The sequence below is a fragment of the Pseudophryne corroboree genome, chromosome 11 (genome assembly GCF_028390025.1).
Source record: "Pseudophryne corroboree isolate aPseCor3 chromosome 11, aPseCor3.hap2, whole genome shotgun sequence".
NCBI lineage: Eukaryota > Metazoa > Chordata > Amphibia > Anura > Myobatrachidae > Pseudophryne > Pseudophryne corroboree.
The window spans coordinates 199,149,494-199,164,618 of record NC_086454.1 but is presented as its reverse complement, the minus strand read 5'-3'; the positions used below and the strand labels follow the sequence as shown (position 1 = coordinate 199,164,618).

The 15,125-nt window shown below is 46.8% G+C and overlaps 1 protein-coding gene across 3 annotated transcripts in view; it reads right to left on the bottom strand.

The window, feature by feature from the left end:
- The window catches only part of MEN1 (menin 1), a 183,182-nt gene that overhangs the window by 47,635 nt on the left and 120,422 nt on the right, over window positions 1-15,125 (bottom strand). The window lies entirely within an intron of this gene.

Below are 15,125 nucleotides of genomic sequence, written 5' to 3'. Positions count from 1 at the left end.
CGTAGAGAATGAAGAGAATCTGTATTTCTGATGGCACTGGTACGATCCACGTAGATCCTTAATGCCCGGACTACGTCCAGCGACGCTTCTCCCGCAGATAGTCCCGGTGCCTGAAAAGCCGGGACTACAATTTCTTCATTAAGGTGGAATTTAGATACCACCTTAGTAAGATACCCAGACCTAGCTCTGAGAACTGCTTTATCTGGATAAAAAAATCAGAAAAGGAGATTTACATGACAGCGCTCCTAAATCTGACACTCTTCTAGCTGATGCCATAGTCAGTAGAAAGAGAACTTTAGCTGTCAACCATTTAAGATCCACTTTGTTAAGTGGTTCAAACGGAGCAACTTGAAGAGCTTTGAGACCTATACTTAAGTCCCAAGGCACTGTAGGAGGAACAAAAGGCGGTTGAATGCGCAGCATTCCCTGGAAAAAAGTATGCACATCCTGCATATTGGCAATTTTCTTTTGGAACCATACAGTTAATGCTGATACTTGCACTCTCAAGGAAGCCACCTTCAAACCCTTATCCATTCCTGCTTGAAGTAAATCTAAGACCCTGGAAACTTGGAAAGATTTTGGGTCTATATTTCTTTCACTGCACCAATGAATATAGGCCTGCCATATTCTGTGATAAATGCGAACTGAGGAGGGTTTCCTTGCACTGAGCATAGTTTGAATTACCTGTTGTGAGAATCCTCTTGACTTCAGTATAGAGGTTTCAAGAGCGACATCGTCAATGAGATGCCTGTGATAACAAGGACCTGCATCAGTAGATCTGGATGCTGAGGAAGCAGAATTGGCGCATCCATCGACAGCCTCTGCAGATCTATGTACCAATGCCTTCTGGCCCAAGCCGGAGCTATTATAATCACGGCACCCTTTGCTTGTTTTATTTTCCTCACCACCCTGGGTAGCAGAATGATCGGAGGGAACAGATATGCCAGATAAAAGTCCCATTTCACCGACAAGGTGTCCACAAAGATCGCTCCAGGATCCTTTGTTCTTGACCCGTATGCCTGCACTTTGTTGTTCATACGGGACGCCATGAGATCTATCTCTGGCAAACCCCACTTGTCTACCAGAGTCTGAAATACTTCCGGGTGTAGAGCCCATTCGCTTGCTTGAATGGTGTGTCGACTGAGAAAGTCCGCTTCCCAGTTTAGGACTCCTGGAACGAACACTGCGGACAATACTGGAAGATGGAGTTCTGCCCACTTTAGTATGTGACTTACCTCCTTCATTGCTTTTTGGCTGCGAGTTCCTCCCTGATGGTTGAGGTACGCTACTGCCATTGCATTGTCCGATCGGATCTGGATTGGTTTCCCTTGCAGAGGGTCCTTTGCCTGAATCGGTGCCATGTATATGTCATGAAGGTCCAACAGGTTTATTGTCAGGCAACATTCTTCTTTGGTCCATTGTCCCTGGAACCATAATTTTCCGGACACTGCTCCCCAGCCCTGAAGACTGGCATCTGTTGTCAGGACCTCCCAATCTGATATCCAAAAGGGTCTCCCCTTGTCTAGATGGGATGTCTGTAGCCACCAGGCTAATGACCTTTTTACCGTTTCTGAAAGTACTATGGTCTGTTTCTTTATTGTCTGATGTACTCCATTCCATCTGGCCAGAATCAGACGCTGCAGAGGTTTTGAGTGGAATTGTGCATACTCCACCATGCCGAATGTTGACACCATCAAACCCATCATTCGCATTGCTGCATGAATTGATATTGTTTGACTGTGTAACAACTCCTCTGTCCTTAACTGCACCTTGGATATCTTGTTCCGAGGTAAAAATATTCTCTGCAGACTTGAATCCAATACAGCCCCCAAGTGAATCATCCGTTATGATGGAATCAGAGATGACTTTGCCCAATTTATGAGCCATCTGTGCTCCTGTAGACAAGCTACAAGCTATTGTCTGTTGGAGATAGCTCAGGAGCAATTCCTGGGATTGTGCCAGCATTAAAAGGTTGTCGAGGTATGGAAAAAGTCTTATCCCCTGCTTGCGGAGATAAGCTGCTATAACCACCATAATTTTGGTAAATACTCTGGGGACTGTGGCTAACCCAAAGGGTAAAGCCTGGAACTGAAAATGCTGCTGGAGGATGGCGAACCTGAGATAACACTGATGAGACAGTGCTATAGGAACATGTAGGCAAGCATCCTGTTTATCCAGGGATAGCATATAATCCCCTGGTTCCATGGCCAAAACTATGGAGCGTTACGTCTCCATGTGGAACCACGGTAACAAAATGTATTTGTTTAGCATTTTAAGATTGAAAATGGGTCGAAATTACCCATTTGGCTTCTGAACCAAAAACATGTTGGAGTAAAAACCCTGTCCCCGTTGTGCAGGGGGTACTGGAATAATTACTCCTGACTGAAGCAATTTCTGAACTGCTTCTTGCAGGGCTCTGGCCTTCGCCTCTACACGAGATGGGCTGGTGCAGAAGAACCTTCGAGGAGGATGCTTCTTGAAAGGGAAAACATAACCCAGAGATACCGCTTCTTGCACCCAGGCATCTGTTGTAGACTGCTGCCATATCTGTGCAAAATGAAGAAGTCGGCCCCCTACCCTGGGGTCCCCCAGGCGGAGGCCCGCACCATCAGGCTGATGGCTTATATTCTGGTTTGGAAGCTTGGTGGCCTAATGCTTCTTTGCCTTACCAAACTTATTGTATTGGAGCTGCTTACGTTCACTTTTTCCTTTTGCTTTTCCTTGCGACCGAAATGGACGAAAAACCGGACCCTTGGGCCTGGGGTTATATGTGGCAGGAAACCTGACTTTCTTGGATTCTGCTTCTGATTCCAGAATATCTGTCAATTCCTTACCAAACAGAATATTCCCAGCAAAAGGCAAAGATTCCAGAACCTTTTTTGATTCTGAATCAGCTTTCCATGTACGTAACCAAACTGCTCTACGAGCAGCTACTGTTAAGGCTGATGCTTTAGAAGCAATAGTACCCATATCTATTGCCGCTTCTTCCAAGAATACTGCAGCCTGTTTCATGTCAGCTATATGGGATTCTTGCTCCCTAGAAGGTGCTGAAAGCCCGTCTTCCAGTACCTCAGCCCATTCAGCTACTGCTTTTGCCATCCAAGTTGAAGCCATAGATGGCCTTATGACTGCCCCTGACAGAGAAAATAAGAATTTACTCACCGGTAATTCTATTTCTCGTAGTCCGTAGTGGATGCTGGGAACTCCGTAAGGACCATGGGGAATAGCGGCTCCGCAGGAGACTGGGCACAACTAAGAAAGATTTAGGACTACCTGGTGTGCACTGGCTCCTCCCTCTATGCCCCTCCTCCAGACCTCAGTTAGGAAACTGTGCCCGGAAGAGCTGACACAATAAGGTAAGGATTTGGAATCCCGGGTAAGACTCATACCAGCCACACCAATCACACCGTACAACTTGTGATACTATACCCAGTGAACAGTATGAATAACAACTGAGCCTCTCAACAGATGGCTCCAAACAATAACCCTTTAGTTAGGCAATAACTATATACAAGTATTGCCGTCAATCCGCACTTGGGATGGGCGCCCAGCATCCACTACGGACTACGAGAAATAGAATTACCGGTGAGTAAATTCTTATTTTCTCTGACGTCCTAGTGGATGCTGGGAACTCCGTAAGGACCATGGGGATTATACCAAAGCTCCCAAACGGGCGGGAGAGTGCGGATGACTCTGCAGCACCGAATGAGCAAACTCAAGGTCCTCCTCAGCCAGGGTATCAAACTTGTAGAATTTAGCAAATGTGTTTGAACCCGACCAAGTAGCAGCTCGGCAAAGTTGTAAAGCCGAGACCCCTCGGGCAGCCGCCCAAGAAGAGCCCACTTTCCTCGTGGAATGGGCTTTTACAGATTTAGGATGCGGCAGTCCAGCCGCAGAATGTGCAAGTTGAATCGTACTACAGATCCAGCGAGCAATAGACTGCTTTGAAGCAGGAGCACCCAGCTTGTTGGGCGCATACAGGATAAATAGCGAGTCAGTTTTCCTGACTCCAGCCGTCCTGGAAACATAGATTTTCAGGGCCCTGACTACGTCCAGCAACTTGGAATCCTCCAAGTCCTTAGTTGCCGCAGGCACCACAATAGGTTGGTTCAAATGAAAAGCTGATACCACCTTAGGAAGAAATTGGGGACGAGTCCTCAATTCCGCCCTATCCATATGGAAAATCAGATAAGGGCTTTTACATGACAAAGCCGCCAATTCTGACACACGCCTGGCCGAAGCCAAGGCCAATAGCATGACCACTTTCCACGTGAGATATTTTAGTTCCACGGTTTTAAGTGGCTCAAACCAATGTGACTTAAGGAAATCCAACACCACGTTGAGATCCCAAGGTGCCACTGGAGGCACAAAAGGGGGCTGAATATGCAGCACTCCTTTAACAAACGTCTGAACTTCAGGCAGTGAAGCTAGTTCTTTTTGGAAGAAAATCGACAGAGACGAAATCTGGACCTTAATGGAACCTAATTTGAGGCCCATAGTCACCCTTGACTGTAGGAAGTGCAGAAATCGACCCAGCTGAAATTCCTCCGTTGGGGCCCTTCTGGCCTCACACCACGCAACATATTTTCGCCATATGCGGTGATAATGGTTTGCGGTCACCTCCTTCCTAGCTTTAATCAGCGTAGGGATGACTTCCTCCGGAATGCCCTTTTCCTTCAGGATCCGGCGTTCAACCGCCATGCCGTCAAACGCAGTCGCGGTAAGTCTTGGAACAGACAGGGTCCCTGCTGCAGCAGGTCCTGTCTGAGCGGCAGAGGCCATGGGTCCTCTGAGATAATTTCTTGAAGTTCTGGGTACCAAGCTCTTCTTGGCCAATCCGGAACCACAAGTATAGTTCTTACTCCTCTCCTTCTTATTATTCTCAGTACCTTGGGTATGAGAGGCAGAGGAGGGAACACATAAACCGACTGGTACACCCACGGTGTCACTAGAGCGTCCACAGCTATCGCCTGAGGGTCCCCTTGACCTGGCGCAATATCTTTTTAGCTTTTTGTTGAGGCGGGACGCCATCATGTCCACCTGTGGCCTTTCCCAACGGTGTACAACCATTTGGAAGACTTCTGGATGAAGTCCCCACTCTCCCGGGTGGAGGTCGTGCCTGCTGAGGAAGTCTGCTTCCCAGTTGTCCACTCCCGGAATAAACACTGCTGACAGTGCTAACACATGATTTTCCGCCCATCGGAGAATCCTTGTGGCTTCTGCCATCGCCATCCTGCTTCTTGTGCCGCCCTGACGGTTTACATGGGCGACCGCTGTGATGTTGTCTGACTGGATCAGCACCGGCTGGTGTTGAAGCAGGGGTCTTGCCTGACTTAGGGCATTGTAAATGGCCCTTAGTTCCAGAATATTTATGTGTAGGGAAGTCTCCTGACTTGTCCATAGTCCTTGGAAGTTTCTTCCCTGTGTGACTGCCCCCCAACCTCGCAGGCTGGCATCCGTGGTCACCAGGACCCAGTCCTGTATGCCGAATCTGCGGCCCTCTAGAAGATGAGCACTCTGCAGCCACCACAACAGTGACACCCTGGTCCTTGGAAACAGGGTTATCAGCTGATGCATCTGAAGATGCGATCCGGACCACTTGTCCAACAGATCCCACTGAAAGATCCTTGCATGGAACCTTCCGAATGGAATTGCTTCGTAAGAAGCCACCATCTTTCCCAGGACTCGCGTGCAGTGGTGCACCGACACCTGTTTTGGCTTTAGGAGGTCTCTTACTAGAGATGACAACTCCTTGGCCTTCTCCTCCGGGAGAAACACTTTTTTCTGTTCTGTGTCCAGAACCATCCCCAGGAACAGTAGACGCGTTGTAGGAACCAGCTGCGACTTTGGAATATTCAGGATCCAGCCGTGCTGTTGTAGCACTTCCCGAGCTAGTGCTACTCCGATCAACAACTGTTTCCGTGGACCTCGCCTTTATAAGGAGATCGTCCAAGTACGGGATAATTAAAACTCCCTTTTTCCGAAGGAGTATCATCATTTCGGCCATTACCTTGGTAAATACCCTCGGTGCCGTGGACAGACCAAACGGCAACATCTGGAATTGGTAATGACAGTCCTGTACCACAAATCTGAGGTACTCCTGGTGAGGAGGGTAAATGGGGACATGCAGGTAAGCATCCTTGATGTCCAGTGATACCATGTAATCCCCCTCGTCCAGGCTTGCAATCACCGCTCTGAGCGATTCCATCTTGAACTTGAACCTTCTTATATAAGTGTTCAAGGATTTTAAATTTAAAATGGGTCTCACCGAACCGTCCGGTTTCGGTACCACAAACATTGTGGAATAGTAACCCCGTCCTTGTTGAAGGAGGGGTACCTTGATTATCACCTGCTGAGAATACAGCTTGTGAATCGCCTCCAGCACTGCCTCCCTGTCCGGGGGAGCTGTCGGCAAGGCAGATTTGAGGAAACGGCGAGGGGGAGACGTCTCGAATTCCAGCTTGTACCCCTGAGATACTACCTGTAGAATCCAGGGATCCACCCGTGAACGAGCCCACTGGTCGCTGAAGTTCTTGAGACGGGCCCCCACCGTACCTGGCTCCGCCTGTGGAGCCCCAGCGTCATGCGGTGGACTTAGAGGAAGCGGGGGAGGACTTTTGTTCCTGGGAACTGGCTGTATGTTGCAGCTTTTTCCCTCTAGCTCTGCCTCTGGGCAGAAAGGACGTGCCTCTAACCCGCTTGCCTTTCTGGGGCCAAAAGGACTGTACCTGATAATACGGTGCTTTCTTTGGCTGTGAGGGAACATGGGGTAAAAATGCTGACTTCCCCAGCTGTCGCTGTGGAAACGAGGTCCGAGAGACCATCCCCAAACAACTCCTCACCCTTGTAAGGCAAAACTTCCATGTGCCTTTTAGAATCTGCATCTCCTGTCCACTGCCGAGTCCACAATCCTCTCCTGGCAGAAATGGACATTGCGTTTATTTTAGATGCCAGCCGGCAAATATCCCTCTGTGCATCTCTCATGTATAAGACAGCGTCTTTAATATGCTCTACGGTTAGCAATATAGTGTCCCTATCTAGGGTATCAATGTTTTCCGACAGGGAATCGGACCACGCAGCTGCAGCACTGCACATCCATGCTGAAGCAATAGCCGGTCTTAGTATAATTCCTGAGTGTGTATATACAGACTTCAGGATAGCCTCCTGCTTTCTATCAGCAGGCTCCTTTAGGGCGGCCGTGTCCGGAGACGGTAGTGCCACCTTTTTTGACAGACGTGTGAGCGCTTTATCTACCCTAGGGGATGTCTCCCAACGTGACCTGTCCTCTGGCGGGAAAGGGTACGCCATTAGTAACTTTTTAGAAATTACCAGTTTCTTATCGGGGGAAGCCCACGCTTCTTCACACACTTCATTTAATTCATCAGATGGGGGAAATACCACTGGTAGCTTTTTCTCCCCAAACATAATACCCTTTTTTGTGGTACCTGGGGTAATATCAGAAATGTGCAACACATTTTTCTTTGCCGTAATCATATAACGAATGGCTCTATTGGAATGTACACTAGTCTCATCGTCGTCGACACTGGAGTCAGACTCCGTGTCGACATCTGTGTCTGCCATCTGAGGTAGTGGGCGTTTTAGAGCCCCTGATGGCTTTTGAGACGCCTGGGCAGGCACGGGCTGAGCAGCCGGCTGTCCCACATCTGCTATGTCGTCAAACCTTTTATGTAAGGAGTTGACACTGTCGCGTAATTCCTTCCACATGTCCATCCATTCAGGTGTCGACCCCGCAGGGGGTGACATCACATTTATCGGCACCTGCTCCGCCTCCACATAAGCCTCCTCATCAAACATGTCGACACAGCCGTACCGACACACCGCACACACACAGGGAATACTCTGACTGAGGACAGGACCCCACAAAGTCCTTTGGGGAGACAGAGAGAGAGTATGCCAGCACACACCAGAGCGCTATATAATACAGGGATACACACTACACACAGTGATTTTTCCCCTATAGCTGCTATAATACACAATTTGCGCCTAAATTTAGTGCCCCCCTCTCTTTTTTACCCTATTGATCCTGGAAACTGCAGGGGAGAGCCTGGGGAGCGTCCTTCAAGCAGAGCTGTGAGAGGAAATGGTGCCAGTGTGCTGAGGGAGATAGCCCCGCCCCCTTCACGGCGGACTTCTCCCGCTTTTTTCAGGATATTTATGGCAGGGGATTTTACACATATATAGTCTTACTGACTATATTATGTGTTGTTTTGCCAAGTTAAGGTATTTATATTGCAGCCCAGGGCGCCCCCCCCCCCCCCCCCAGCGCCCTGCACCCATCAGTGACCGGAGTGTGTGGTGTGCATGGGGAGCAATGGCGCACAGCTGCAGTGCTGTGCGCTACCTTAATGAAGACCGGAGTCTTCAGCCGCCGATTTTCTGGACGTTCTTCTTGCTTCTGGCTCTGCAAGGGGGACGGCTGCGCGGCTCCGGGACCGGACGACCGAGGCTGGGCCTGTGTTCGATCCCTCTGGAGCTAATGGTGTCCAGTAGCCTAAGAAGCCCAAGCTAGCTGCAAGCAGGTAGGTTCGCTTCTTCTCCCCTCAGTCCCTCGAAGCAGTGAGTCTGTTGCCAGTAGATCTCACTGAAAATAAAAAACCTAAATATACTTTCTTTCTAAGAGCTCAGGAGAGCCCCTAGTGTGCAACCAGCTCGGCCGGGCACAAAATTCTAACTGAGGTCTGGAGGAGGGGCATAGAGGGAGGAGCCAGTGCACACCAGGTAGTCCTAAATCTTTCTTAGTTGTGCCCAGTCTCCTGCGGAGCCGCTATTCCCCATGGTCCTTACGGAGTTCCCAGCATCTACTAGGACGTCAGAGAAAATATGGTTTTCAAAAACCCATCCACTCTCCTTTCTGTGACATCATCTAATGACGTTGACGGCAAAGGCAATATAGATTTTTGCACTAATCGAATGACATGTGTATCTACTTTAGGAGGCACTTCCCTTTTTAAACAGTCCCCAGTTGGAAAAGGATAATTGGAATCCCATTTTCTGGGAATTCTGTATTTTTTATTGGGTGTAGCCCAAGCTTCTTCCATGATTTCCATCAGCTGATCTGATCCTGGAAACTCTATCCTAACTATTTTGAGACGTTTAAACACAGGTGCCTTAGTTTTTAACACCGGCTCTGCTGAATACTCTAAGGACAGAATAGCCTTCATTGATCTAGTGAATTCAGCTACATCCACTGAGCTGATACCTTCTACCTGTTCTTCGTAATGCTGAAGCAGAGTAGATAAAGCTATCATCATCCGATGTATCATCCTGTGAATTTGATGGTTTATTTACACTCGGTTTTTCAGCTTGTTTCATTGGAGAAGCTGTTGGGGATATACCGTTGGGAAGGGAGCTGCATGTATGGGTTAATAGTGTACTCTACTCCTGGTATTGAAGCTGTAGGAATGACCCATTCAGCTATACTGGACAAGGTCTGTGCAAACATTGCCCAAGGTGGATCTACCCGACACTGAACAAGGATCTGCCTTGTAATCTGCTTTAAAGCAAAACAATTTGCACATAAACCACCCTTTACCAGATCCTGAGAGGATAATATGATGATAGGAGTGTTGGTGTTACTGTCAGTGTAACCTCTTCACTTTTGCCGTTCTTAGACATGATAAATAATCAGCACTTCCACAGTGTACTACACAATTTATGACTGTAATAACTTTACCATTTAAAGTAATATCAATCTGACCCTACCCATGCACCAGTATTGAGGCTCAAAAGAAACCAAACCACTGACAAACATATAGAGTCATCAATCACACTAGCAGTCAGTCACGTTATATATTAGTCATATGAGCATATTATCAACTACAAACACATTTCAAAGTAAGTAGGAGTACATATTACTGCATTCTGTTCTATACAAATCTTAACGTATCCAGACGCAATGCGAAGAAAACCACAGTAATGTACACAGACTCGTATGCAATTGGCACTAAACTTAACTATTCATACTAACCAAAGTATATAGAAATTTAGTGCTGTATAACCTGTACTCAGCAGAGTGGGATACAGGGAGACTCACCTCACTTCCAAGATTGATCAATACGTTAGCGAACGCTGAGTGGATCCAGACGCTACTAATGTACACTGTCGCTCCGAGAACTTTAGGTGAACACAGACGCACTGTGTACACAGACGCTCCCGGTCACACAGATGAACTGCGCCGGGTCTCTTTGCGGTAGCTTTTTAGTGAACACAGACGCAGCGGCCTATGCTGCGACCGAGACCCCTGGTGGTAGCGTCTGAGACGGAAGTAAGGCAACAGTTCATGGCGGGAGACAGACGGAAACTGGTCATGAACTGGGGGGAGGGGCGACGAGGAGAGCGCCTGACTCTCCACCGCTGACATCAACCCTAGGGATCGCAGCCTCATACTATTCCTGGTGCTTTATGTTCCCTAAGGCCTAGAGCTGGAGCACCCGTGGTGGCGGCGCGCCAGCTACTGTTTGGTAGTCTCCTCCCAAACCAGTGCGGCTGTGTCCGTATTCCCCTTCTAAGCGGAACCGATGCCTTACCTTCTCCCTGTGCTTCATCCACAGCCTGGTAACATCTGCTGGACCTGCTAGTATATCGGACAGGCACCCGCCGAGACAGCACTGTACCGTGGGTAAAAGTTGTTGCGACCCGGCGGAGAGTTGTTGGAGCGACTCTTTCCAATATGCGTATAAGACGCTGTTAGGAAAGATCACTTAAAAACATAGTAAGACTACAAAAATAAAATAAGAAAGCTTAGGGCTGCCAAAAACAGCAGACCTCTGACCATGGTCCGGCTCCTGCCACACCAAACAAAAAACTGATTTGCCTGAGCCAGTGGGCGGGGATATATGGACGGGCCTGTTGCATCCTGGGAGGACTGAAAGTTTGTGATCGTTTGGTGCCAATCCGCTATCGCTCCATCATATCCCATTGTTATCCTGTAGATAACCTGTGGACCCAGCCGGAGAAACTGGTTAGATCATGATTTGCATGTGACTGTACATACCTGTGTTTGTCATTTTCCACTGTCATGCGCAGTTACCGTACAGCGGAACAACACCAGTTAACAGGCACCTGAACTTTTAACTTTAACAAGTGAAACCTTACAGTGTAAGCCTAGGTAACTTTGCTTTATTCTCAAACAAACCATCTACCACAAATTGATTTTCTGCATTGCACTTCATGGAATTTTCATAAAAGCCATTACATCATTCAATCTCCCAGCAACTCACCACTCTGTACATGTTGCCCCCTCAATTATTCACTCCCCTCTTATTAACACTTATGAGCTTTTAACTTCCCTATATTCACTGACAGTAACATCTACAACCTCTCACCATAAAAAACTTTCACAAAACTCCGACATCCACACTTATCTCTCTCTTCTGATAGCTGGTGACATTTCACCAAATCCAGGACCCAACCACTTGCATCGCTCACATTCATCTGAAATCCAGCTAACCTCATAAACATCACATGTCTTCAATCACCCTCCAAATCACTAAAATGTGCCACTAAAATGTGCCTTCTGGAATGCACGCTCTGTTTATAACAAATTAATATCCATCCATGACCTCTTCATATCTAACAACTTCAATCTGCTGGCTATAACAGAAACATGGCTCACACAATCAGACACGGCCTCCCCTGCAGCACTGTCACATGGTGGTCTCCACTTCACACACACTTCCAGGTCCGGCTAACCATAAAGGAGGTGGCGTTGGATTATTACTTTCCCAATCTTTCACATACACTGTTCTACAGCAGGTTCCGTCACTCACATTTACATCATTTGAAGTACATTCCATCAGGGTTTACTCTCTTTTCTCTCTGCGTGTTGCAGCTATCGCCCACCTGGGCATCCAAACAATTTCTGGAAGCTGCCTGGCTCCCTCCCTTCCTATACTGACATCTCCACCATCATCACTGGTGATTTCAATATTGCTACTGATTGTCCAAAATCTGCTGCTCATGCCTCCAAACTACGCTCTCTAACCTCCTCTCTTGGCCTCTCCCAATGGACTGACTCCTCTGCTCATCAGGAGGGCCACTGCCTCGATCTTGTATTGATCAGACTATGCTCCATTACTGAACTCACTAACACTCCTTTCCCTCTCGAAGATCACAACTTTATCACCTGCATGCTCTCCTCCATTAATTAAAACTCCATGTTGCTGAAGTCTTCCAAGCCGCCTCAAACCGGCAGAAATATTAACACAATTAATCTTCAGGAACTTTCCACCTCGCTCCAACAACTGATTTCACCTATTTCTGCATTCACCTCTCCTGAAATGGCTTTATCACACCTGAATCAGACTCTAGAAATAGCCCTTGATGAAGTGGCTCCAGCTATCCATCACACTCCACGTAAGCCTGGATGTCAAACATGACACTCTAAATTGACAAGACATTCACAAAAACTCACACGTAAACGTGAACGTCAGTGGAGTAGATCTCGTATTTCAAGCGACTTCCTCACATATAAGACTGTCTACCACTCTTATCAAAATGCCTTGGACACTGCCAAACACATTTCCAAACTCTCATCTCTGCTCAAGCCTCTAACCCAAAACAACTCTCTAATATATTTAAATCACTTCTGAATCCTTCATCACCTACCCCACCAGCCACTATCAAGACACAAGATCTTGCTTCCTACTTCAAGGAGAAGATTGATAAGATCAGAGAAGAAATGGTATGCTCTACGTCAGCCAGTGACCTGCTCCGTTCTTTACCTGACCCCTCTGGCACTCTCTCTTCATTTGATCCCACAAATGAAAATTAAGTATCGTCACTCTTCTCATCCTGCTTCTCTACTACCTCTCCTCTTGATCCTTTACACTCACAAGTAAGTAAAGTTCTGTCTCCGGTGCTCATCCCTACCTTAACTAACATAGGTAATCTCTCTCTACTGGTATTTTTCCTTCACTGTTCAAGCACGCAGTGATTACTCCCATTTTGAAAATACTAAATTCTCATACTAACTCTATCTCAAGCTACTGCCTCATCTCTCAGCTCCATTGCATCTCTAAGCTACTTGAGAGACTTGCTTACACTCGACTCACACACTTAACTCACACAACTTATTCGACCCACTTCAGTCAGGCTTCCGTTTCCAACACTAAAGTTGTTAATGATTTGGTCACTGCGAAGTCTAAAGGCCATTACTCAGATCTAGAAGAATAAGAAGTGACACTGTAGACCACTCTCTTCTCATACAAACACTACAATCACTAGGTCTTAAAAGACACAGCCCTTTATCGGTTCCTATCCTACCTATCTAATCGCTCCTTCAGTGTTCGCTTCTCTGAATCTACCTCCTCTTCGCTACCTCTTTAGTTGGAGTACCGCAAGGCTCAGTCTTAGGCCCTCTGCTTTTCTCAATCTATACCTCATCTCTTGGTAAACTAATCAGCTCTTTTGGATTTCAGTTTCATCTTTACGCAGATGATACTCAAATCTACCTATCCTCCCCTGATTTGTCTCTATCTGTACTGGGCCATGTCACTGAATACCTTTCTGCCATTTCATCTTGGATGACATCTCGCCACATCAAACTTAATATTTCAAAAACAGAGTTAATTATATTTCCACCGGCCAATGGTAGTTACCAACCTGTTATCTCTATTTCTGTTGAAAACTCGACAATCAACCCTACCCCACAAGCTTGCTGCCTAGGTGTCATCCTTGACTCTGATCTGTTTGTTCCCCACATTCAATCTGTCTCAAAATCATGTTACATGCATCTAAAAAACAAATCCAAAATACGACCATACTTTACACAATACACTGCTAAATCTCTAATCCATGCTCTCATTATCTCCTGCATTGATTATTGCAATAGGCTCCTAACTTTTCTTCCCAAAACGAGACTCTCACCACTACAATCCATTCTGAATGCAGCTGCGAGGCTAATCTTCCTCGCTAGACGTTCATCGTCTGCAGATCCACTCTGTCAGTCCCTCCATTGGTTACCTGTATTCTACCGTATTCAATATAAGCTTCGCTCTTCACAAGATCTGCGTCTCTCATCCACACTCATTACTCGCTCCCACTCACGGTTGTAGGACTTTCTTCGGGCTGCACCCACTTTGTTGAATGCCCTACCACGCACAATAAGACTCTCCTCCAGTCTCCAAACCTTCAAGCATTCTCTGAAACTCACTTCTTCAGGCAAGCATATCAAATTCCAGAACCACCCACATAACTTTCATAAACTTTCCTATCAAATTGCATCCACTCTGCACAGTCCACACATATCCTCACATGTCTTCTCATTCTTCACTTTCCCTTCCTCCCGACCCCGGTTCATCATTGCTGTGTGCTGTGACCATATCATACAGCCCACCAAGAACCTCTGCAATCTGGTGATCAACTATGCAATAGATAGCACCTATTCTCGTGTATCCATGCCTATTTCCCTATAGATTGTAAGCTTGCAAGCAGGCCTTCCTTCCTCTATGACTGTTTATTATTACCCAGTTTTGATACAGTGGGGCAAAAAAGTATTTGGACAGCCACCGATTGTGCAAGTTGACCCACTTAAAAAGATGAGAGAGGTCTGTTATTTCCATCATAGGTACACTTCAACTGTGAGAGACAGAATCTGAAAAAAAAAACCCCAGGAAATCACATTGTATGATTTTTAAACAATTTACTTGTATATTCTTGTGGAAAATAAATATTTGGACACCTACCAAGCAGCAAGATTTCTGGCTCTCACAGACCTGTTACTTCTTTTTTAAGAAGCTCTTCTATCCTCCACTCGTTACCTGTATTAATAGCACCTGTTTGAACTGGTTATCTGTATAAAAGACACCTGTCCACACCCTCAAACAGTCAGACTGCTACCTCTCCACCATGACCAAGACCAGAGAGCTGTCTAAGGACACCAAGGACAAAACTGTAGAGCTGCACAAGGCTGGGATGAGCTACTCGACAATAGGCAAGCAGCTTGGTGAGAAAAGATCAACTGTTGGCGCAATTATTAAAAAATGGAAGAAATACAAGATCACTGACAATCTCCCTCGACCTGGGGCTCCATGCAAGATATCACCTCGTGGGGTATCAATGATCTTGAGAACGGTGAGGAATCAGCCCAGAACTACACGGGGGGA